Raw genomic sequence first — 20,000 nt, forward strand, 5'->3', positions numbered from 1 at the left:
TGGGTACGCCCGATCTCGTCTGATCTCGGAAGCTAAGCAGGGTCGGGCCTGGTTAGTACTTGGATGGGAGACCGCCTGGCAATACCAGGTGCTGTAAGCATTTTGTCCACGAGGGTGTGCCCCTGCACTATTTCATCAGCAACACTGCCTTGTAGTAAGCATTTAATGATGAATTGACTAAATGCAGCTTCCTGCCTTTTTAATAGGATCAAATTTCCTTGTGTTTTCAATTAGCATCTGCCTTGTATTTATAAGACAAACAAGAATATTGTTGCTGAATGCAGCTTGTGTGTGCTTTGTGCTCCTTTGCCCTGTTCAAATGATGAAAGGAAATAAAGTTTGTATTTTATCCAACTACCTGTGCTAAAAAGTGATGGGAACAGTGTTTGTAATTTCTTCTACTTTTTCAGTGACACAAAGTTCAAGCTGCTTATCTAATTGGTGAAAATGCAATGTCTGTTTATCACACTCACTTTGACTATATATGTTGTAGCAAGAGATTGCTTCTCGCTTACGGCCATACCAGCCTGGGTACGCCCGATCTCGTCTGATCTCGGAAGCTAAGCAGGGTCGGGCCTGGTTAGTACTTGGATGGGAGACCGCCTGGGAATACCAGGTGCTGTAAGCATTTTGTCCACGAGGGTGTGCTCTTGCACTATTTCATCAGCAACACTGCCTTGTATTAAGCATTTAATGATGAATTGACTAAATGTCTGTTTTATCAGACTCACTTTGACTATATATGTTGTAGCAAGAGATTGTTTCTCGCTTACGGCCATACCATCCTGGGTACGCCCGATCTCGTCTGATCTCGGAAGCTAAGCAGGGTCGGGCCTGGTTAGTACTTGGATGGGAGACCGCCTGGGAATACCAGGTGCTGTAAGCATTTTGTCCACGAGGGTGTGCTCTTGCACTATTTCATCAGCAACATTGCCTTGTATTAAGCATTTAATGATGAATTGACTAAATGTCTGTTTTATCAGACTCACTTTGACTATATATGTTGTAGCAAGAGATTGTATCTCGCTTACGGCCATACCAGCCTGGGTACGCCCGATCTCGTCTGATCTCGGAAGCTAAGCAGGGTCGTGCCTGGTTAGTACTTGGATGGGAGACCGCCTGGCAATACCAGGTGCTGTAAGCATTTTGTCCACGAGGGTGTGCCCCTGCACTATTTCATCAGCAACACTGCCTTGTAGTAAGCATTTAATGATGAATTGACTAAATGCAGCTTCCTGCCTTTTTAATAGGATCAAATTTCCTTGTGTTTTCAATTAGCATCTGCCTTGTATTTATAAGACAAACAAGAATATTGTTGCTGAATGCAGCTTGTGTGTGCTTTGTGCTCCTTTGCCCTGTTCAAATGATGAAAGGAAATAAAGTTTGTATTTTATCCAACTACCTGTGCTAAAAAGTGATGGGAACAGTGTTTGTAATTTCTTCTACTTTTTCAGTGACACAAAGTTCAAGCTGCTTATCTAATTGGTGAAAATGCAATGTCTGTTTATCACACTCACTTTGACTATATATGTTGTAGCAAGAGATTGTTTCTCGCTTACGGCCATACCAGCCTGGGTACGCCCGATCTCGTCTGATCTCGGAAGCTAAGCAGGGTCGGGCCTGGTTAGTACTTGGATGGGAGACCGCCTGGCAATACCAGGTGCTGTAAGCATTTTGTCCACGAGGGTGTGCCCCTGCACTATTTCATCAGCAACACTGCCTTGTAGTAAGCATTTAATGATGAATTGACTAAATGCAGCTTCCTGCCTTTTTAATAGGATCAAATTTCCTTGTGTTTTCAATTAGCATCTGCCTTGTATTTATAAGACAAACAAGAATATTGTTGCTGAATGCAGCTTGTGTGTGCTTTGTGCTCCTTTGCCCTGTTCAAATGATGAAAGGAAATAAAGTTTGTATTTTATCCAACTACCTGTGCTAAAAAGTGATGGGAACAGTGTTTGTAATTTCTTCTACTTTTTCAGTGACACAAAGTTCAAGCTGCTTATCTAATTGGTGAAAATGCAATGTCTGTTTATCACACTCACTTTGACTATATATGTTGTAGCAAGAGATTGCTTCTCGCTTACGGCCATACCAGCCTGGGTACGCCCGATCTCGTCTGATCTCGGAAGCTAAGCAGGGTCGGGCCTGGTTAGTACTTGGATGGGAGACCGCCTGGGAATACCAGGTGCTGTAAGCATTTTGTCCACGAGGGTGTGCTCTTGCACTATTTCATCAGCAACACTGCCTTGTATTAAGCATTTAATGATGAATTGACTAAATGTCTGTTTTATCAGACTCACTTTGACTATATATGTTGTAGCAAGAGATTGTTTCTCGCTTACGGCCATACCATCCTGGGTACGCCCGATCTCGTCTGATCTCGGAAGCTAAGCAGGGTCGGGCCTGGTTAGTACTTGGATGGGAGACCGCCTGGGAATACCAGGTGCTGTAAGCATTTTGTCCACGAGGGTGTGCTCTTGCACTATTTCATCAGCAACATTGCCTTGTATTAAGCATTTAATGATGAATTGACTAAATGTCTGTTTTATCAGACTCACTTTGACTATATATGTTGTAGCAAGACATTGTTTCTCGCTTACGGCCATACCAGCCTGGGTACGCCCGATCTCGTCTGATCTCGGAAGCTAAGCAGGGTCGGGCCTGGTTAGTACTTGGATGGGAGACCGCCTGGCAATACCAGGTGCTGTAAGCATTTTGTCCACGAGGGTGTGCCCCTGCACTATTTCATCAGCAACACTGCCTTGTAGTAAGCATTTAATGATGAATTGACTAAATGCAGCTTCCTGCCTTTTTAATAGGATCAAATTTCCTTGTGTTTTCAATTAGCATCTGCCTTGTATTTATAAGACAAACAAGAATATTGTTGCTGAATGCAGCTTGTGTGTGCTTTGTGCTCCTTTGCCCTGTTCAAATGATGAAAGGAAATAAAGTTTGTATTTTATCCAACTACCTGTGCTAAAAAGTGATGGGAACAGTGTTTGTAATTTCTTCTACTTTTTCAGTGACACAAAGTTCAAGCTGCTTATCTAATTGGTGAAAATGCAATGTCTGTTTATCACACTCACTTTGACTATATATGTTGTAGCAAGAGATTGCTTCTCGCTTACGGCCATACCAGCCTGGGTACGCCCGATCTCGTCTGATCTCGGAAGCTAAGCAGGGTCGGGCCTGGTTAGTACTTGGATGGGAGACCGCCTGGGAATACCAGGTGCTGTAAGCATTTTGTCCACGAGGGTGTGCTCTTGCACTATTTCATCAGCAACACTGCCTTGTATTAAGCATTTAATGATGAATTGACTAAATGTCTGTTTTATCAGACTCACTTTGACTATATATGTTGTAGCAAGAGATTGTTTCTCGCTTACGGCCATACCATCCTGGGTACGCCCGATCTCGTCTGATCTCGGAAGCTAAGCAGGGTCGGGCCTGGTTAGTACTTGGATGGGAGACCGCCTGGGAATACCAGGTGCTGTAAGCATTTTGTCCACGAGGGTGTGCTCTTGCACTATTTCATCAGCAACATTGCCTTGTATTAAGCATTTAATGATGAATTGACTAAATGTCTGTTTTATCAGACTCACTTTGACTATATATGTTGTAGCAAGAGATTGTATCTCGCTTACGGCCATACCAGCCTGGGTACGCCCGATCTCGTCTGATCTCGGAAGCTAAGCAGGGTCGTGCCTGGTTAGTACTTGGATGGGAGACCGCCTGGCAATACCAGGTGCTGTAAGCATTTTGTCCACGAGGGTGTGCCCCTGCACTATTTCATCAGCAACACTGCCTTGTAGTAAGCATTTAATGATGAATTGACTAAATGCAGCTTCCTGCCTTTTTAATAGGATCAAATTTCCTTGTGTTTTCAATTAGCATCTGCCTTGTATTTATAAGACAAACAAGAATATTGTTGCTGAATGCAGCTTGTGTGTGCTTTGTGCTCCTTTGCCCTGTTCAAATGATGAAAGGAAATAAAGTTTGTATTTTATCCAACTACCTGTGCTAAAAAGTGATGGGAACAGTGTTTGTAATTTCTTCTACTTTTTCAGTGACACAAAGTTCAAGCTGCTTATCTAATTGGTGAAAATGCAATGTCTGTTTATCACACTCACTTTGACTATATATGTTGTAGCAAGAGATTGTTTCTCGCTTACGGCCATACCAGCCTGGGTACGCCCGATCTCGTCTGATCTCGGAAGCTAAGCAGGGTCGGGCCTGGTTAGTACTTGGATGGGAGACCGCCTGGGAATACCAGGTGCTGTAAGCATTTTGTCCACGAGGGTGTGCTCTTGCACTATTTCATCAGCAACATTGCCTTGTATTAAGCATTTAATGATGAATTGACTAAATGTCTGTTTTATCAGACTCACTTTGACTATATATGTTGTAGCAAGAGATTGTTTCTCGCTTACGGCCATACCAGCCTGGGTACGCCCGATCTCGTCTGATCTCGGAAGCTAAGCAGGGTCGGGCCTGGTTAGTACTTGGATGGGAGACCGCCTGGCAATACCAGGTGCTGTAAGCATTTTGTCCACGAGGGTGTGCCCCTGCACTATTTCATCAGCAACACTGCCTTGTAGTAAGCATTTAATGATGAATTGACTAAATGCAGCTTCCTGCCTTTTTAATAGGATCAAATTTCCTTGTGTTTTCAATTAGCATCTGCCTTGTATTTATAAGACAAACAAGAATATTGTTGCTGAATGCAGCTTGTGTGTGCTTTGTGCTCCTTTGCCCTGTTCAAATGATGAAAGGAAATAAAGTTTGTATTTTATCCAACTACCTGTGCTAAAAAGTGATGGGAACAGTGTTTGTAATTTCTTCTACTTTTTCAGTGACACAAAGTTCAAGCTGCTTATCTAATTGGTGAAAATGCAATGTCTGTTTATCACACTCACTTTGACTATATATGTTGTAGCAAGAGATTGCTTCTCGCTTACGGCCATACCAGCCTGGGTACGCCCGATCTCGTCTGATCTCGGAAGCTAAGCAGGGTCGGGCCTGGTTAGTACTTGGATGGGAGACCGCCTGGGAATACCAGGTGCTGTAAGCATTTTGTCCACGAGGGTGTGCTCTTGCACTATTTCATCAGCAACACTGCCTTGTATTAAGCATTTAATGATGAATTGACTAAATGTCTGTTTTATCAGACTCACTTTGACTATATATGTTGTAGCAAGAGATTGTTTCTCGCTTACGGCCATACCATCCTGGGTACGCCCGATCTCGTCTGATCTCGGAAGCTAAGCAGGGTCGGGCCTGGTTAGTACTTGGATGGGAGACCGCCTGGGAATACCAGGTGCTGTAAGCATTTTGTCCACGAGGGTGTGCTCTTGCACTATTTCATCAGCAACATTGCCTTGTATTAAGCATTTAATGATGAATTGACTAAATGTCTGTTTTATCAGACTCACTTTGACTATATATGTTGTAGCAAGACATTGTTTCTCGCTTACGGCCATACCAGCCTGGGTACGCCCGATCTCGTCTGATCTCGGAAGCTAAGCAGGGTCGGGCCTGGTTAGTACTTGGATGGGAGACCGCCTGGCAATACCAGGTGCTGTAAGCATTTTGTCCACGAGGGTGTGCCCCTGCACTATTTCATCAGCAACACTGCCTTGTAGTAAGCATTTAATGATGAATTGACTAAATGCAGCTTCCTGCCTTTTTAATAGGATCAAATTTCCTTGTGTTTTCAATTAGCATCTGCCTTGTATTTATAAGACAAACAAGAATATTGTTGCTGAATGCAGCTTGTGTGTGCTTTGTGCTCCTTTGCCCTGTTCAAATGATGAAAGGAAATAAAGTTTGTATTTTATCCAACTACCTGTGCTAAAAAGTGATGGGAACAGTGTTTGTAATTTCTTCTACTTTTTCAGTGACACAAAGTTCAAGCTGCTTATCTAATTGGTGAAAATGCAATGTCTGTTTATCACACTCACTTTGACTATATATGTTGTAGCAAGAGATTGCTTCTCGCTTACGGCCATACCAGCCTGGGTACGCCCGATCTCGTCTGATCTCGGAAGCTAAGCAGGGTCGGGCCTGGTTAGTACTTGGATGGGAGACCGCCTGGGAATACCAGGTGCTGTAAGCATTTTGTCCACGAGGGTGTGCTCTTGCACTATTTCATCAGCAACACTGCCTTGTATTAAGCATTTAATGATGAATTGACTAAATGTCTGTTTTATCAGACTCACTTTGACTATATATGTTGTAGCAAGAGATTGTTTCTCGCTTACGGCCATACCATCCTGGGTACGCCCGATCTCGTCTGATCTCGGAAGCTAAGCAGGGTCGGGCCTGGTTAGTACTTGGATGGGAGACCGCCTGGGAATACCAGGTGCTGTAAGCATTTTGTCCACGAGCGTGTGCTCTTGCACTATTTCATCAGCAACATTGCCTTGTATTAAGCATTTAATGATGAATTGACTAAATGTCTGTTTTATCAGACTCACTTTGACTATATATGTTGTAGCAAGAGATTGTTTCTCGCTTACGGCCATACCAGCCTGGGTACGCCCGATCTCGTCTGATCTCGGAAGCTAAGCAGGGTCGTGCCTGGTTAGTACTTGGATGGGAGACCGCCTGGCAATACCAGGTGCTGTAAGCATTTTGTCCACGAGGGTGTGCCCCTGCACTATTTCATCAGCAACACTGCCTTGTAGTAAGCATTTAATGATGAATTGACTAAATGCAGCTTCCTGCCTTTTTAATAGGATCAAATTTCCTTGTGTTTTCAATTAGCATCTGCCTTGTATTTATAAGACAAACAAGAATATTGTTGCTGAATGCAGCTTGTGTGTGCTTTGTGCTCCTTTGCCCTGTTCAAATGATGAAAGGAAATAAAGTTTGTATTTTATCCAACTACCTGTGCTAAAAAGTGATGGGAACAGTGTTTGTAATTTCTTCTACTTTTTCAGTGACACAAAGTTCAAGCTGCTTATCTAATTGGTGAAAATGCAATGTCTGTTTATCACACTCACTTTGACTATATATGTTGTAGCAAGAGATTGCTTCTCGCTTACGGCCATACCAGCCTGGGTACGCCCGATCTCGTCTGATCTCGGAAGCTAAGCAGGGTCGGGCCTGGTTAGTACTTGGATGGGAGACCGCCTGGGAATACCAGGTGCTGTAAGCATTTTGTCCACGAGGGTGTGCTCTTGCACTATTTCATCAGCAACACTGCCTTGTATTAAGCATTTAATGATGAATTGACTAAATGTCTGTTTTATCAGACTCACTTTGACTATATATGTTGTAGCAAGAGATTGTTTCTCGCTTACGGCCATACCATCCTGGGTACGCCCGATCTCGTCTGATCTCGGAAGCTAAGCAGGGTCGGGCCTGGTTAGTACTTGGATGGGAGACCGCCTGGGAATACCAGGTGCTGTAAGCATTTTGTCCACGAGGGTGTGCTCTTGCACTATTTCATCAGCAACATTGCCTTGTATTAAGCATTTAATGATGAATTGACTAAATGTCTGTTTTATCAGACTCACTTTGACTATATATGTTGTAGCAAGAGATTGTTTCTCGCTTACGGCCATACCAGCCTGGGTACGCCCGATCTCGTCTGATCTCGGAAGCTAAGCAGGGTCGTGCCTGGTTAGTACTTGGATGGGAGACCGCCTGGCAATACCAGGTGCTGTAAGCATTTTGTCCACGAGGGTGTGCCCCTGCACTATTTCATCAGCAACACTGCCTTGTAGTAAGCATTTAATGATGAATTGACTAAATGCAGCTTCCTGCCTTTTTAATAGGATCAAATTTCCTTGTGTTTTCAATTAGCATCTGCCTTGTATTTATAAGACAAACAAGAATATTGTTGCTGAATGCAGCTTGTGTGTGCTTTGTGCTCCTTTGCCCTGTTCAAATGATGAAAGGAAATAAAGTTTGTATTTTATCCAACTACCTGTGCTAAAAAGTGATGGGAACAGTGTTTGTAATTTCTTCTACTTTTTCAGTGACACAAAGTTCAAGCTGCTTATCTAATTGGTGAAAATGCAATGTCTGTTTATCACACTCACTTTGACTATATATGTTGTAGCAAGAGATTGTTTCTCGCTTACGGCCATACCAGCCTGGGTACGCCCGATCTCGTCTGATCTCGGAAGCTAAGCAGGGTCGGGCCTGGTTAGTACTTGGATGGGAGACCGCCTGGGAATACCAGGTGCTGTAAGCATTTTGTCCACGAGGGTGTGCTCTTGCACTATTTCATCAGCAACATTGCCTTGTATTAAGCATTTAATGATGAATTGACTAAATGTCTGTTTTATCAGACTCACTTTGACTATATATGTTGTAGCAAGAGATTGTTTCTCGCTTACGGCCATACCAGCCTGGGTACGCCCGATCTCGTCTGATCTCGGAAGCTAAGCAGGGTCGGGCCTGGTTAGTACTTGGATGGGAGACCGCCTGGCAATACCAGGTGCTGTAAGCATTTTGTCCACGAGGGTGTGCCCCTGCACTATTTCATCAGCAACACTGCCTTGTAGTAAGCATTTAATGATGAATTGACTAAATGCAGCTTCCTGCCTTTTTAATAGGATCAAATTTCCTTGTGTTTTCAATTAGCATCTGCCTTGTATTTATAAGACAAACAAGAATATTGTTGCTGAATGCAGCTTGTGTGTGCTTTGTGCTCCTTTGCCCTGTTCAAATGATGAAAGGAAATAAAGTTTGTATTTTATCCAACTACCTGTGCTAAAAAGTGATGGGAACAGTGTTTGTAATTTCTTCTACTTTTTCAGTGACACAAAGTTCAAGCTGCTTATCTAATTGGTGAAAATGCAATGTCTGTTTATCACACTCACTTTGACTATATATGTTGTAGCAAGAGATTGCTTCTCGCTTACGGCCATACCAGCCTGGGTACGCCCGATCTCGTCTGATCTCGGAAGCTAAGCAGGGTCGGGCCTGGTTAGTACTTGGATGGGAGACCGCCTGGGAATACCAGGTGCTGTAAGCATTTTGTCCACGAGGGTGTGCTCTTGCACTATTTCATCAGCAACACTGCCTTGTATTAAGCATTTAATGATGAATTGACTAAATGTCTGTTTTATCAGACTCACTTTGACTATATATGTTGTAGCAAGAGATTGTTTCTCGCTTACGGCCATACCATCCTGGGTACGCCCGATCTCGTCTGATCTCGGAAGCTAAGCAGGGTCGGGCCTGGTTAGTACTTGGATGGGAGACCGCCTGGGAATACCAGGTGCTGTAAGCATTTTGTCCACGAGGGTGTGCTCTTGCACTATTTCATCAGCAACATTGCCTTGTATTAAGCATTTAATGATGAATTGACTAAATGTCTGTTTTATCAGACTCACTTTGACTATATATGTTGTAGCAAGAGATTGTTTCTCGCTTACGGCCATACCAGCCTGGGTACGCCCGATCTCGTCTGATCTCGGAAGCTAAGCAGGGTCGGGCCTGGTTAGTACTTGGATGGGAGACCGCCTGGCAATACCAGGTGCTGTAAGCATTTTGTCCACGAGGGTGTGCCCCTGCACTATTTCATCAGCAACACTGCCTTGTAGTAAGCATTTAATGATGAATTGACTAAATGCAGCTTCCTGCCTTTTTAATAGGATCAAATTTCCTTGTGTTTTCAATTAGCATCTGCCTTGTATTTATAAGACAAACAAGAATATTGTTGCTGAATGCAGCTTGTGTGTGCTTTGTGCTCCTTTGCCCTGTTCAAATGATGAAAGGAAATAAAGTTTGTATTTTATCCAACTACCTGTGCTAAAAAGTGATGGGAACAGTGTTTGTAATTTCTTCTACTTTTTCAGTGACACAAAGTTCAAGCTGCTTATCTAATTGGTGAAAATGCAATGTCTGTTTATCACACTCACTTTGACTATATATGTTGTAGCAAGAGATTGCTTCTCGCTTACGGCCATACCAGCCTGGGTACGCCCGATCTCGTCTGATCTCGGAAGCTAAGCAGGGTCGGGCCTGGTTAGTACTTGGATGGGAGACCGCCTGGGAATACCAGGTGCTGTAAGCATTTTGTCCACGAGGGTGTGCTCTTGCACTATTTCATCAGCAACACTGCCTTGTATTAAGCATTTAATGATGAATTGACTAAATGTCTGTTTTATCAGACTCACTTTGACTATATATGTTGTAGCAAGAGATTGTTTCTCGCTTACGGCCATACCATCCTGGGTACGCCCGATCTCGTCTGATCTCGGAAGCTAAGCAGGGTCGGGCCTGGTTAGTACTTGGATGGGAGACCGCCTGGGAATACCAGGTGCTGTAAGCATTTTGTCCACGAGGGTGTGCTCTTGCACTATTTCATCAGCAACATTGCCTTGTATTAAGCATTTAATGATGAATTGACTAAATGTCTGTTTTATCAGACTCACTTTGACTATATATGTTGTAGCAAGACATTGTTTCTCGCTTACGGCCATACCAGCCTGGGGGCGCTAATCCTTGATTGGAGAAGTGACGACAGGTGCGAGTAATTGAGCTGTGAGTGTTTGCTTGAGAGTGTTTGCTCGAGAGCTATTTTCGTTTCTTTTTTGGATTTTGCAATATAATTTATTGTTTTTTCATTTGGATAGTTTTTAGTTTTGTTTAGTTTTCCCCCCCTGCAGTTTTGCTGCCTGGGGGAGGTTTTTTCGCTCTCATTTTTGATTTACAATGACGGACAACATGGCAACGACAAACGGAACGGACAAGGACAACGAAAATGCGCAACGGAAGGAAAACGAAAAAGGAGGAATGAAATATGGCAAAGAATACACGGTGGCAATTGAGTTGGTGGGAGAAGAAAAGGTGACGACGATGGAATTACTACGAGCAATTAAGGAGACGTGTGGAGAGGTGGTGGGATGCCGAATGAAAGGAGATAAGAAATATGAAATTACGATGAGAAACGGAAAAGGTAAAGAACGGCTAATGGACGGTATACGGATAAAGGACAACAAGATACTGGCGAGAGATGTGAATATTAATGAATTGGTGGTGTCTTTTATGAATCTACCGGTATATATAGAAGATAAAGTGATACTGGACAAGTTGAGAAGCTGGGGAGTAACGGCCGTATCGGAGATAAGGAGGAGAGTTTGGCCTGGAACGGAGGTGGTTGACGGAACAAGGTTCTGTAAAGTTAAATTTACGGAAAAAGTCACATCATTGCCATATTCCACAAAAATTGAGACGCTGGAGGGAGCTGAATACTTCAGGGTGATCCATGACAAGCAGGTCAGAGTTTGTCGATTGTGCATACAACCGGGGCACATAGTTAAAGATTGCCCTGAATTCAAGTGTTTCAAGTGCGGCAATCAAGGCCATTATGCGAGAGAGTGTGTCGGAGAGAAGGAAAGGAATGTTTGTGGAAGATGCAGAAAGAGATTGGCGGAGTGCAACTGTGGAGAAGTTATGACGGGAGAGGGGAGTCAAGTACTATTCGAGGAAGCAGTTGTATCGTCGCAAGAAGGAGAAGAAGATGGAGGAGAGGATGTGGTGGAAGGTGGAGAGACGGAGGAAGGAAGAAGGGAGAAGAAGGAAGACCAGAAGATTAATGAAATTGGGAGCAGTATGGATTCGGAAATAAGAAGATGGAGTTTTCAGGAGGAGAGGGGAAGTGGACTGGGGGGAAGCACGGGGGACTCACGGGTTTTGGGGGAAAGCACAGCACAAACAAGTACCTCGGGGGGTGAAGAAATGGAGAGGGTTTTAAGTTTATTGACAATAACGGAGACGGGTATGAACACGGGGAACACAACGAAGACTACACGAGAGACGGAGATGAACATTCCAGAAACGGCGGAGAACATGGGGAGCACAACGACGACAATATATGAGACGGAGATGAACACGGGGAGCACAACGAACATTCCAGAAACGGCGATGAACACGGGGAGCACAACGATGACTACACATGAGACGGAGATGAACATTCCAGAAACGGCGGAGAACACGGGGAGCACAACGAACATTCCAGAATCGGCGATGAACACGGGGAGCACAACGGACGAGGGTGTAAAGAAGAAAAGTTGGCTGGATGAAATGGACTTGGAGGAGATATCGGACTCGGATGATGGGGAAAAGTTTGAAAGAATGAGAGGAGGATACAGGAAGAGGAAAGCAGCGGAGGGGGGGGAGAGAAAGGGTGGAAGAGGAAAGAAACTGGATAAAAGGTAGAGGATAATGAAATTATATTTTATAATTTTATTATTTATTAGTATGGTAACAATAATGTCGATAAATGCGAATGGGTTGAGAACAATAGGAAAATTTAATAGAATAGTACACATAAAGAATTCTGATATTTTATGTATTCAAGAGACGCACTGGGATAATATGTGTGTTTTAGAAATTCAGAAAATATGGAGGGATTTTATTTATGTAAACAATGGTAGGGGGAATTCATGTGGGGTTGCAATTTTAATAAGGAAGGATGTAGTAGAAAATGTGAAGAAGATATATAATGATAATAATGGGAGGATTTTAATTTTAGATTTTGAATATATGAGTAGGGTTTTTAGGATTATAAATATTTATGCGCCGAATAATGAAACAGAGAGAAGGAATTTATTTTTAGAATTAGCGAAATGGTGCAAGGGAAACTGTATTTTAGTTGGGGATTTTAATGTAAAAATGGATAGATTAGATATGACAAGGGGAGCTATTTTTAGAAGTGATGTATCTAGGGGGGTTTTAAGGAAAATGATGGTTGAAAACAATTTAATTGATATATGGAGGGAGGAGAATCCGAATAAGAGAGAATTTTCTAGAAGGCAGGTGGTTTTAGGGGAATTGAAACAGACACGGATAGATTTGGTTTTAGTAAATGAAGGGTTAAGGAATTTTATGAAGGATATTAAATATATTTTTACAACTTTTAGTGATCATGCTGGGTTAACATTTTCGGTGGGGTTAGATAAGGAAAGGAAAGGGGGGGGAATATGGTGTATGAATGCAGGGTATCTAGGTGATGAGGAATACGGGAAACAACTTAAATCTTTGATAGAAGATGAAATGGAGGATAAGCAAAAAGGGAATGATAAGTGCAAGTGGTGGGAAAATGTTAAGGAAAAAATAAAAGTTTTTAGTATTAGATATGCAAGGAAGCAGAGGAGTAGGATGACAAGAGCAGAAAATTATTTAAGAACAAAATTGAATGAAGAAATGAAGAAATGTGATAGTGATCCTGATTATACTATTGAAAAGTTTTTAGATTTAAAAGAAAAATTGAGCAAATGTGAAATAGATAAGTGTAAGGGTGCAATTATAAGAAGTAGGGCAAAATATGTTTTAGAAGGGGAGAAATGTACGTCGTTTTTTCTTGGTTTAGAGAAAACTAAACAGATGAAATCATATATTAGTGAGATTGAAAATGTAAAGGGTGAAGTAGTAAATGATTATGTGGAGATATTAGAAACGGTACAGAATTTTTATAAGGATTTATTTAAGAAAGGGGAGGTGGATGAGGGGTGTGTAAAAGAGATTTTAAGTAGTGTTGATGTGCAAATTGGTGTTGAGGATAAGCAAATGTGTGATAGGAAGATAACAATGGATGAAGTGAAAGATGCAATTAAGGGTTTACAAATAAATAAAAGTCCTGGAGTAGATGGACTAATTGCAGAGTTTTATAAAATGTATGAAAGTATTTTAGCACCTATTTTATTAGAAGTATATCAATATATGGAAGACAATAATACTGTTTCAGATTCCATGGTGACAGGGCTGATATCGATTTTATATAAAAATAAGGGGAGTAAATTGAAATTAGAAAATTATAGGCCAATTAGTTTATTAAACTCAGATTATAAGATTTTAGCTAAGATACTGGCAAATAGGATGAAGATGGTTTTAAATGATATTATAGCACCTACACAAAATTATACTGTGCCTGGAAGAGATATAGCAGATACCATAACTACACTTAGAGATGTGATAAATAAAATGAATAGCGATAAGATAGGGGGAATTGTTTTAAGTATAGATTTTAATAAAGCTTTTGACAGGGTGGAACATGATTTTATGTTTAGGGTACTGGAAAAGTATGGGTTTGGAAATGGAATTATAAGATGGATAAAATTATTATATAGAAAGGCTAAAAGTAGGGTTAAATGTAATGGGATTTTAACAGATTCTTTTATTCTTGAGAGATCAGTGAGACAGGGGTGCCCTTTATCAGCTTTATTGTTTGTTTTATCGGTAGAACCCTTAGCGGCATACCTTAAAAAATATCATTTTATAAATTGTGTAGAGACTCCGCAAGGAGGTTTTAGTTTAATTCATCAATATGCAGACGATACCACAATTACAGTCAGAGATGAGGGAAGTGTTAAAAGGGTGATGGAGTGTTTTAAAGTATATGAGAAAGCCTCAGGAGCTAAAGTGAATATGGAGAAGTCAGTAATAATGTATGTTGGGAAGAATAATGAGGGGACTTTTCCTTTTAAGGTGGTAAATGATTATTTTAAGGTGTTAGGTGTGTTTTTAGGGGTGAAGGAACAAGAAGCTAGGGATCTGACATGGAGTGGGGTTATAAACAAAGTTAGGAAGGTAGTAAATATGTGGAGGGGGAGGGCTTTGAAATTAAAAGGGAAAGTAATTGTTGTAAATTCCTTGCTGATGTCAATTTTTATTCATGTCATGAACGTTTTAGATGTACCAGAATGGGTTTTATCTGAAATGAATATGATTTTAGTTGATTTTTTATGGGATGGGAAAGGAGCGAAAATTTCTTTTAAAACATTGATTGCAGGTTATGAGGAGGGGGGTTTGAAGTTGGTGGATTTAAATGTAAGGAAAAAAGCAATTAGAGTTAAAATGGTACGGAAATATTTATATGGTGAACTAGATTATGGATGGAAAAGATTTTTTAAGGAGTATTTGCAGGAGGTTGGGAGGATGGGGGACAATGGTTTATTGATGTGCATGAAAAAAGAAATGTTAAGTAATATACCATTGTTTTATAGAGAAGTGTTTGAAGCTTGGGGGGAGTTTTTACCAAATATTTATTATGAGTGTACCATTTTAGACAATATTTTAAATCAGCCAATTTTCTTAAATCCCAAGATACAATATAATAATAAGATGTTGTTTTGTAAATATTTTATGAGGGCTGGGATGAGACAGATTGGGGATATTTTATACGAGGTCATTCCAGGGTTCCTTACTGTACAAGCGATTTATGATAATGTTTGTGAAGTGGAAGATGAAATAAGCAAAACTACAGTAGATAATATGTATAAGAGAATTTTAGGGTGTATTCCTGAAGAATGGGTGCTTTTAATAAATACAGAGGTGGTTGAGAGAGCTAAGGGTTTACCGGTTTTATATTATGAAAGTAATGGGGAGAAACATGTTTTATCAGGTTTGAAAGTTAAAAAGATTTATGAAAAATGTATTTTAAGAGAGATAAAAGCTCCTGCTTCAGAAAAAGTGTGGTCTAGGGTATTTGTAAATATAGATGTAAAATCAATATGGAAGAATGTCAATGTCAAATATAATTCTATAGAATGTGAAGATAATGATTTTAAATTGAAACATAATAGGATTTTTACGAACGTGGTTTTACATCAAATAAATAGAGACATTAAAAGAGAATGTGATATTTGTGGTACGGAGGTGGAAAATTTTATGCACTTTTTTATTGAATGTAGTAGATTACAAGGGTTTCATGAGTTTATAAAGGGGCTTTTAGAACAACATTGGGGAGAAGATATTGTAAATGGGATTGAGTGGAGGAGGTTGTTTCTATTTGGTATAAATGGAAAAAGCAAAGTTTTTAATATTAATTTGATGAATTTTGTTCTTAGCCATGCTAGATACGCTGTAAGACAAAGAAGGAATTTAGGACATTATGAAGGGAAAATTGTGAGTGTGGAGGTTTTATTTAAAAGTATTTTAGAGAAAGATATTGAACTAATATATAAATATGGAGGATGTAATTTTGAAAAACTGTTTGTGTGGGGGAGCACTTTTATCGAAATTGATCAAAATGGAAAACTTGCTTTTAATTATTAATTGGTTTTATTTTCTTTTCTTTTTTGATTTTGTAAAAGGATGAATTGTTCATCCTTTTTTATTATTATTGTTTGAATATTGTAAATATTATGTGTTTTTTCATAATAAAAGATAAAAAAAAAAAGGTACGCCCGATCTCGTCTGATCTCGGAAGCTAAGCAGGGTCGGGCCTGGTTAGTACTTGGATGGGAGACCGCCTGGCAATACCAGGTGCTGTAAGCATTTTGTCCACGAGGGTGTGCCCCTGCACTATTTCATCAGCAACACTGCCTTGTAGTAAGCATTTAATGATGAATTGACTAAATGCAGCTTCCTGCCTTTTTAATAGGATCAAATTTCCTTGTGTTTTCAATTAGCATCTGCCTTGTATTTATAAGACAAACAAGAATATTGTTGCTGAATGCAGCTTGTGTGTGCTTTGTGCTCCTTTGCCCTGTTCAAATGATGAAAGGAAATAAAGTTTGTATTTTATCCAACTACCTGTGCTAAAAAGTGATGGGAACAGTGTTTGTAATTTCTTCTACTTTTTCAGTGACACAAAGTTCAAGCTGCTTATCTAATTGGTGAAAATGCAATGTCTGTTTATCACACTCACTTTGACTATATATGTTGTAGCAAGAGATTGCTTCTCGCTTACGGCCATACCAGCCTGGGTACGCCCGATCTCGTCTGATCTCGGAAGCTAAGCAGGGTCGGGCCTGGTTAGTACTTGGATGGGAGACCGCCTGGGAATACCAGGTGCTGTAAGCATTTTGTCCACGAGGGTGTGCTCTTGCACTATTTCATCAGCAACACTGCCTTGTATTAAGCATTTAATGATGAATTGACTAAATGTCTGTTTTATCAGACTCACTTTGACTATATATGTTGTAGCAAGAGATTGTTTCTCGCTTACGGCCATACCATCCTGGGTACGCCCGATCTCGTCTGATCTCGGAAGCTAAGCAGGGTCGGGCCTGGTTAGTACTTGGATGGGAGACCGCCTGGGAATACCAGGTGCTGTAAGCATTTTGTCCACGAGGGTGTGCTCTTGCACTATTTCATCAGCAACATTGCCTTGTATTAAGCATTTAATGATGAATTGACTAAATGTCTGTTTTATCAGACTCACTTTGACTATATATGTTGTAGCAAGAGATTGTTTCTCGCTTACGGCCATACCAGCCTGGGTACGCCCGATCTCGTCTGATCTCGGAAGCTAAGCAGGGTCGTGCCTGGTTAGTACTTGGATGGGAGACCGCCTGGCAATACCAGGTGCTGTAAGCATTTTGTCCACGAGGGTGTGCCCCTGCACTATTTCATCAGCAACACTGCCTTGTAGTAAGCATTTAATGATGAATTGACTAAATGCAGCTTCCTGCCTTTTTAATAGGATCAAATTTCCTTGTGTTTTCAATTAGCATCTGCCTTGTATTTATAAGACAAACAAGAATATTGTTGCTGAATGCAGCTTGTGTGTGCTTTGTGCTCCTTTGCCCTGTTCAAATGATGAAAGGAAATAAAGTTTGTATTTTATCCAACTACCTGTGCTAAAAAGTGATGGGAACAGTGTTTGTAATTTCTTCTACTTTTTCAGTGACACAAAGTTCAAGCTGCTTATCTAATTGGTGAAAATGCAATGTCTGTTTATCACACTCACTTTGACTATATATGTTGTAGCAAGAGATTGCTTCTCGCTTACGGCCATACCAGCCTGGGTACGCCCGATCTCGTCTGATCTCGGAAGCTAAGCAGGGTCGGGCCTGGTTAGTACTTGGATGGGAGACCGCCTGGGAATACCAGGTGCTGTAAGCATTTTGTCCACGAGGGTGTGCTCTTGCACTATTTCATCAGCAACACTGCCTTGTATTAAGCATTTAATGATGAATTGACTAAATGTCTGTTTTATCAGACTCACTTTGACTATATATGTTGTAGCAAGAGATTGTTTCTCGCTTACGGCCATACCATCCTGGGTACGCCCGATCTCGTCTGATCTCGGAAGCTAAGCAGGGTCGGGCCTGGTTAGTACTTGGATGGGAGACCGCCTGGGAATACCAGGTGCTGTAAGCATTTTGTCCACGAGGGTGTGCTCTTGCACTATTTCATCAGCAACATTGCCTTGTATTAAGCATTTAATGATGAATTGACTAAATGTCTGTTTTATCAGACTCACTTTGACTATATATGTTGTAGCAAGAGATTGTTTCTCGCTTACGGCCATACCAGCCTGGGTACGCCCGATCTCGTCTGATCTCGGAAGCTAAGCAGGGTCGTGCCTGGTTAGTACTTGGATGGGAGACCGCCTGGCAATACCAGGTGCTGTAAGCATTTTGTCCACGAGGGTGTGCCCCTGCACTATTTCATCAGCAACACTGCCTTGTAGTAAGCATTTAATGATGAATTGACTAAATGCAGCTTCCTGCCTTTTTAATAGGATCAAATTTCCTTGTGTTTTCAATTAGCATCTGCCTTGTATTTATAAGACAAACAAGAATATTGTTGCTGAATGCAGCTTGTGTGTGCTTTGTGCTCCTTTGCCCTGTTCAAATGATGAAAGGAAATAAAGTTTGTATTTTATCCAACTACCTGTGCTAAAAAGTGATGGGAACAGTGTTTGTAATTTCTTCTACTTTTTCAGTGACACAAAGTTCAAGCTGCTTATCTAATTGGTGAAAATGCAATGTCTGTTTATCACACTCACTTTGACTATATATGTTGTAGCAAGAGATTGTTTCTCGCTTACGGCCATACCAGCCTGGGTACGCCCGATCTCGTCTGATCTCGGAAGCTAAGCAGGGTCGGGCCTGGTTAGTACTTGGATGGGAGACCGCCTGGGAATACCAGGTGCTGTAAGCATTTTGTCCACGAGGGTGTGCTCTTGCACTATTTCATCAGCAACATTGCCTTGTATTAAGCATTTAATGATGAATTGACTAAATGTCTGTTTTATCAGACTCACTTTGACTATATATGTTGTAGCAAGAGATTGTTTCTCGCTTACGGCCATACCAGCCTGGGTACGCCCGATCTCGTCTGATCTCGGAAGCTAAGCAGGGTCGGGCCTGGTTAGTACTTGGATGGGAGACCGCCTGGCAATACCAGGTGCTGTAAGCATTTTGTCCACGAGGGTGTGCCCCTGCACTATTTCATCAGCAACACTGCCTTGTAGTAAGCATTTAATGATGAATTGACTAAATGCAGCTTCCTGCCTTTTTAATAGGATCAAATTTCCTTGTGTTTTCAATTAGCATCTGCCTTGTATTTATAAGACAAACAAGAATATTGTTGCTGAATGCAGCTTGTGTGTGCTTTGTGCTCCTTTGCCCTGTTCAAATGATGAAAGGAAATAAAGTTTGTATTTTATCCAACTACCTGTGCTAAAAAGTGATGGGAACAGTGTTTGTAATTTCTTCTACTTTTTCAGTGACACAAAGTTCAAGCTGCTTATCTAATTGGTGAAAATGCAATGTCTGTTTATCACACTCACTTTGACTATATATGTTGTAGCAAGAGATTGCTTCTCGCTTACGGCCATACCAGCCTGGGTACGCCCGATCTCGTCTGATCTCGGAAGCTAAGCAGGGTCGGGCCTGGTTAGTACTTGGATGGGAGACCGCCTGGGAATACCAGGTGCTGTAAGCATTTTGTCCACGAGGGTGTGCTCTTGCACTATTTCATCAGCAACACTGCCTTGTATTAAGCATTTAATGATGAATTGACTAAATGTCTGTTTTATCAGACTCACTTTGACTATATATGTTGTAGCAAGAGATTGTTTCTCGCTTACGGCCATACCATCCTGGGTACGCCCGATCTCGTCTGATCTCGGAAGCTAAGCAGGGTCGGGCCTGGTTAGTACTTGGATGGGAGACCGCCTGGGAATACCAGGTGCTGTAAGCATTTTGTCCACGAGGGTGTGCTCTTGCACTATTTCATCAGCAACATTGCCTTGTATTAAGCATTTAATGATGAATTGACTAAATGTCTGTTTTATCAGA

General features: G+C 41.3%; 39 non-coding genes across 39 annotated transcripts in view; all 39 read left to right on the forward strand.

The window, feature by feature from the left end:
- The window catches only part of LOC145886766 (5S ribosomal RNA), a 119-nt gene extending 19 nt beyond the window's left edge, over positions 1-100 (forward strand). The window contains exon 1 of the ribosomal RNA XR_014398352.1: positions 1-100. This exon is cut by the window's left edge and continues 19 nt beyond it. This is a non-coding gene — a ribosomal RNA (5S ribosomal RNA).
- Positions 101-509: 409 nt separating this feature from the next.
- LOC145851999 (5S ribosomal RNA) lies at positions 510-628 on the forward strand. The gene has a single exon (XR_014373853.1). It is a non-coding gene; the product is annotated as a 5S ribosomal RNA (ribosomal RNA).
- A 139-nt stretch (positions 629-767) lies between these two features.
- LOC145882616 (5S ribosomal RNA) lies at positions 768-886 on the forward strand. Its single transcript, XR_014394184.1, has one exon. It is a non-coding gene; the product is annotated as a 5S ribosomal RNA (ribosomal RNA).
- A 139-nt stretch (positions 887-1,025) lies between these two features.
- Positions 1,026-1,144, forward strand: LOC145852560 (5S ribosomal RNA). Its single transcript, XR_014374416.1, has one exon. It is a non-coding gene; the product is annotated as a 5S ribosomal RNA (ribosomal RNA).
- Positions 1,145-1,553: 409 nt separating this feature from the next.
- Positions 1,554-1,672, forward strand: LOC145886767 (5S ribosomal RNA). Its single transcript, XR_014398353.1, has one exon. It is a non-coding gene; the product is annotated as a 5S ribosomal RNA (ribosomal RNA).
- A 409-nt stretch (positions 1,673-2,081) lies between these two features.
- Positions 2,082-2,200, forward strand: LOC145852010 (5S ribosomal RNA). The gene has a single exon (XR_014373864.1). It is a non-coding gene; the product is annotated as a 5S ribosomal RNA (ribosomal RNA).
- A 139-nt stretch (positions 2,201-2,339) lies between these two features.
- Positions 2,340-2,458, forward strand: LOC145882727 (5S ribosomal RNA). Its single transcript, XR_014394295.1, has one exon. It is a non-coding gene; the product is annotated as a 5S ribosomal RNA (ribosomal RNA).
- A 139-nt stretch (positions 2,459-2,597) lies between these two features.
- LOC145886768 (5S ribosomal RNA) lies at positions 2,598-2,716 on the forward strand. Its single transcript, XR_014398354.1, has one exon. It is a non-coding gene; the product is annotated as a 5S ribosomal RNA (ribosomal RNA).
- A 409-nt stretch (positions 2,717-3,125) lies between these two features.
- LOC145852021 (5S ribosomal RNA) lies at positions 3,126-3,244 on the forward strand. Its single transcript, XR_014373875.1, has one exon. It is a non-coding gene; the product is annotated as a 5S ribosomal RNA (ribosomal RNA).
- A 139-nt stretch (positions 3,245-3,383) lies between these two features.
- On the forward strand, positions 3,384-3,502 carry LOC145882835 (5S ribosomal RNA). Its single transcript, XR_014394405.1, has one exon. It is a non-coding gene; the product is annotated as a 5S ribosomal RNA (ribosomal RNA).
- A 139-nt stretch (positions 3,503-3,641) lies between these two features.
- Positions 3,642-3,760, forward strand: LOC145852561 (5S ribosomal RNA). Its single transcript, XR_014374417.1, has one exon. It is a non-coding gene; the product is annotated as a 5S ribosomal RNA (ribosomal RNA).
- Positions 3,761-4,169: 409 nt separating this feature from the next.
- On the forward strand, positions 4,170-4,288 carry LOC145852032 (5S ribosomal RNA). Its single transcript, XR_014373886.1, has one exon. It is a non-coding gene; the product is annotated as a 5S ribosomal RNA (ribosomal RNA).
- Positions 4,289-4,427: 139 nt separating this feature from the next.
- Positions 4,428-4,546, forward strand: LOC145886769 (5S ribosomal RNA). The gene has a single exon (XR_014398355.1). It is a non-coding gene; the product is annotated as a 5S ribosomal RNA (ribosomal RNA).
- Positions 4,547-4,955: 409 nt separating this feature from the next.
- Positions 4,956-5,074, forward strand: LOC145852043 (5S ribosomal RNA). The gene has a single exon (XR_014373897.1). It is a non-coding gene; the product is annotated as a 5S ribosomal RNA (ribosomal RNA).
- A 139-nt stretch (positions 5,075-5,213) lies between these two features.
- Positions 5,214-5,332, forward strand: LOC145882943 (5S ribosomal RNA). Its single transcript, XR_014394515.1, has one exon. It is a non-coding gene; the product is annotated as a 5S ribosomal RNA (ribosomal RNA).
- Positions 5,333-5,471: 139 nt separating this feature from the next.
- LOC145886771 (5S ribosomal RNA) lies at positions 5,472-5,590 on the forward strand. Its single transcript, XR_014398357.1, has one exon. It is a non-coding gene; the product is annotated as a 5S ribosomal RNA (ribosomal RNA).
- A 409-nt stretch (positions 5,591-5,999) lies between these two features.
- On the forward strand, positions 6,000-6,118 carry LOC145852055 (5S ribosomal RNA). Its single transcript, XR_014373909.1, has one exon. It is a non-coding gene; the product is annotated as a 5S ribosomal RNA (ribosomal RNA).
- A 139-nt stretch (positions 6,119-6,257) lies between these two features.
- Positions 6,258-6,376, forward strand: LOC145883055 (5S ribosomal RNA). The gene has a single exon (XR_014394628.1). It is a non-coding gene; the product is annotated as a 5S ribosomal RNA (ribosomal RNA).
- Positions 6,377-6,515: 139 nt separating this feature from the next.
- Positions 6,516-6,634, forward strand: LOC145852562 (5S ribosomal RNA). Its single transcript, XR_014374418.1, has one exon. It is a non-coding gene; the product is annotated as a 5S ribosomal RNA (ribosomal RNA).
- A 409-nt stretch (positions 6,635-7,043) lies between these two features.
- Positions 7,044-7,162, forward strand: LOC145852065 (5S ribosomal RNA). Its single transcript, XR_014373919.1, has one exon. It is a non-coding gene; the product is annotated as a 5S ribosomal RNA (ribosomal RNA).
- A 139-nt stretch (positions 7,163-7,301) lies between these two features.
- On the forward strand, positions 7,302-7,420 carry LOC145883165 (5S ribosomal RNA). Its single transcript, XR_014394738.1, has one exon. It is a non-coding gene; the product is annotated as a 5S ribosomal RNA (ribosomal RNA).
- Positions 7,421-7,559: 139 nt separating this feature from the next.
- On the forward strand, positions 7,560-7,678 carry LOC145852563 (5S ribosomal RNA). The gene has a single exon (XR_014374419.1). It is a non-coding gene; the product is annotated as a 5S ribosomal RNA (ribosomal RNA).
- Positions 7,679-8,087: 409 nt separating this feature from the next.
- Positions 8,088-8,206, forward strand: LOC145852076 (5S ribosomal RNA). The gene has a single exon (XR_014373930.1). It is a non-coding gene; the product is annotated as a 5S ribosomal RNA (ribosomal RNA).
- A 139-nt stretch (positions 8,207-8,345) lies between these two features.
- Positions 8,346-8,464, forward strand: LOC145886772 (5S ribosomal RNA). Its single transcript, XR_014398358.1, has one exon. It is a non-coding gene; the product is annotated as a 5S ribosomal RNA (ribosomal RNA).
- A 409-nt stretch (positions 8,465-8,873) lies between these two features.
- Positions 8,874-8,992, forward strand: LOC145852087 (5S ribosomal RNA). Its single transcript, XR_014373941.1, has one exon. It is a non-coding gene; the product is annotated as a 5S ribosomal RNA (ribosomal RNA).
- A 139-nt stretch (positions 8,993-9,131) lies between these two features.
- On the forward strand, positions 9,132-9,250 carry LOC145883273 (5S ribosomal RNA). Its single transcript, XR_014394848.1, has one exon. It is a non-coding gene; the product is annotated as a 5S ribosomal RNA (ribosomal RNA).
- Positions 9,251-9,389: 139 nt separating this feature from the next.
- On the forward strand, positions 9,390-9,508 carry LOC145886773 (5S ribosomal RNA). Its single transcript, XR_014398359.1, has one exon. It is a non-coding gene; the product is annotated as a 5S ribosomal RNA (ribosomal RNA).
- A 409-nt stretch (positions 9,509-9,917) lies between these two features.
- LOC145852098 (5S ribosomal RNA) lies at positions 9,918-10,036 on the forward strand. The gene has a single exon (XR_014373952.1). It is a non-coding gene; the product is annotated as a 5S ribosomal RNA (ribosomal RNA).
- Positions 10,037-10,175: 139 nt separating this feature from the next.
- LOC145883382 (5S ribosomal RNA) lies at positions 10,176-10,294 on the forward strand. Its single transcript, XR_014394957.1, has one exon. It is a non-coding gene; the product is annotated as a 5S ribosomal RNA (ribosomal RNA).
- Positions 10,295-16,651: 6,357 nt separating this feature from the next.
- On the forward strand, positions 16,652-16,770 carry LOC123734899 (5S ribosomal RNA). The gene has a single exon (XR_006765084.1). It is a non-coding gene; the product is annotated as a 5S ribosomal RNA (ribosomal RNA).
- Positions 16,771-16,909: 139 nt separating this feature from the next.
- Positions 16,910-17,028, forward strand: LOC145883493 (5S ribosomal RNA). The gene has a single exon (XR_014395068.1). It is a non-coding gene; the product is annotated as a 5S ribosomal RNA (ribosomal RNA).
- Positions 17,029-17,167: 139 nt separating this feature from the next.
- Positions 17,168-17,286, forward strand: LOC123734877 (5S ribosomal RNA). Its single transcript, XR_006765062.2, has one exon. It is a non-coding gene; the product is annotated as a 5S ribosomal RNA (ribosomal RNA).
- Positions 17,287-17,695: 409 nt separating this feature from the next.
- On the forward strand, positions 17,696-17,814 carry LOC123734865 (5S ribosomal RNA). Its single transcript, XR_006765050.1, has one exon. It is a non-coding gene; the product is annotated as a 5S ribosomal RNA (ribosomal RNA).
- A 139-nt stretch (positions 17,815-17,953) lies between these two features.
- Positions 17,954-18,072, forward strand: LOC145883604 (5S ribosomal RNA). Its single transcript, XR_014395180.1, has one exon. It is a non-coding gene; the product is annotated as a 5S ribosomal RNA (ribosomal RNA).
- A 139-nt stretch (positions 18,073-18,211) lies between these two features.
- On the forward strand, positions 18,212-18,330 carry LOC123734843 (5S ribosomal RNA). The gene has a single exon (XR_006765028.2). It is a non-coding gene; the product is annotated as a 5S ribosomal RNA (ribosomal RNA).
- A 409-nt stretch (positions 18,331-18,739) lies between these two features.
- LOC123734832 (5S ribosomal RNA) lies at positions 18,740-18,858 on the forward strand. Its single transcript, XR_006765017.1, has one exon. It is a non-coding gene; the product is annotated as a 5S ribosomal RNA (ribosomal RNA).
- Positions 18,859-18,997: 139 nt separating this feature from the next.
- On the forward strand, positions 18,998-19,116 carry LOC145886774 (5S ribosomal RNA). The gene has a single exon (XR_014398360.1). It is a non-coding gene; the product is annotated as a 5S ribosomal RNA (ribosomal RNA).
- A 409-nt stretch (positions 19,117-19,525) lies between these two features.
- LOC145852139 (5S ribosomal RNA) lies at positions 19,526-19,644 on the forward strand. The gene has a single exon (XR_014373993.1). It is a non-coding gene; the product is annotated as a 5S ribosomal RNA (ribosomal RNA).
- Positions 19,645-19,783: 139 nt separating this feature from the next.
- Positions 19,784-19,902, forward strand: LOC145883714 (5S ribosomal RNA). The gene has a single exon (XR_014395290.1). It is a non-coding gene; the product is annotated as a 5S ribosomal RNA (ribosomal RNA).
- Positions 19,903-20,000: the final 98 nt, after the last annotated feature.

This window comes from Salmo salar, chromosome 08 (genome assembly GCF_965601325.2).
Source record: "Salmo salar chromosome 08, fSalSal1, whole genome shotgun sequence".
NCBI classification, from domain to species: Eukaryota; Metazoa; Chordata; class Actinopteri; order Salmoniformes; family Salmonidae; genus Salmo; species Salmo salar.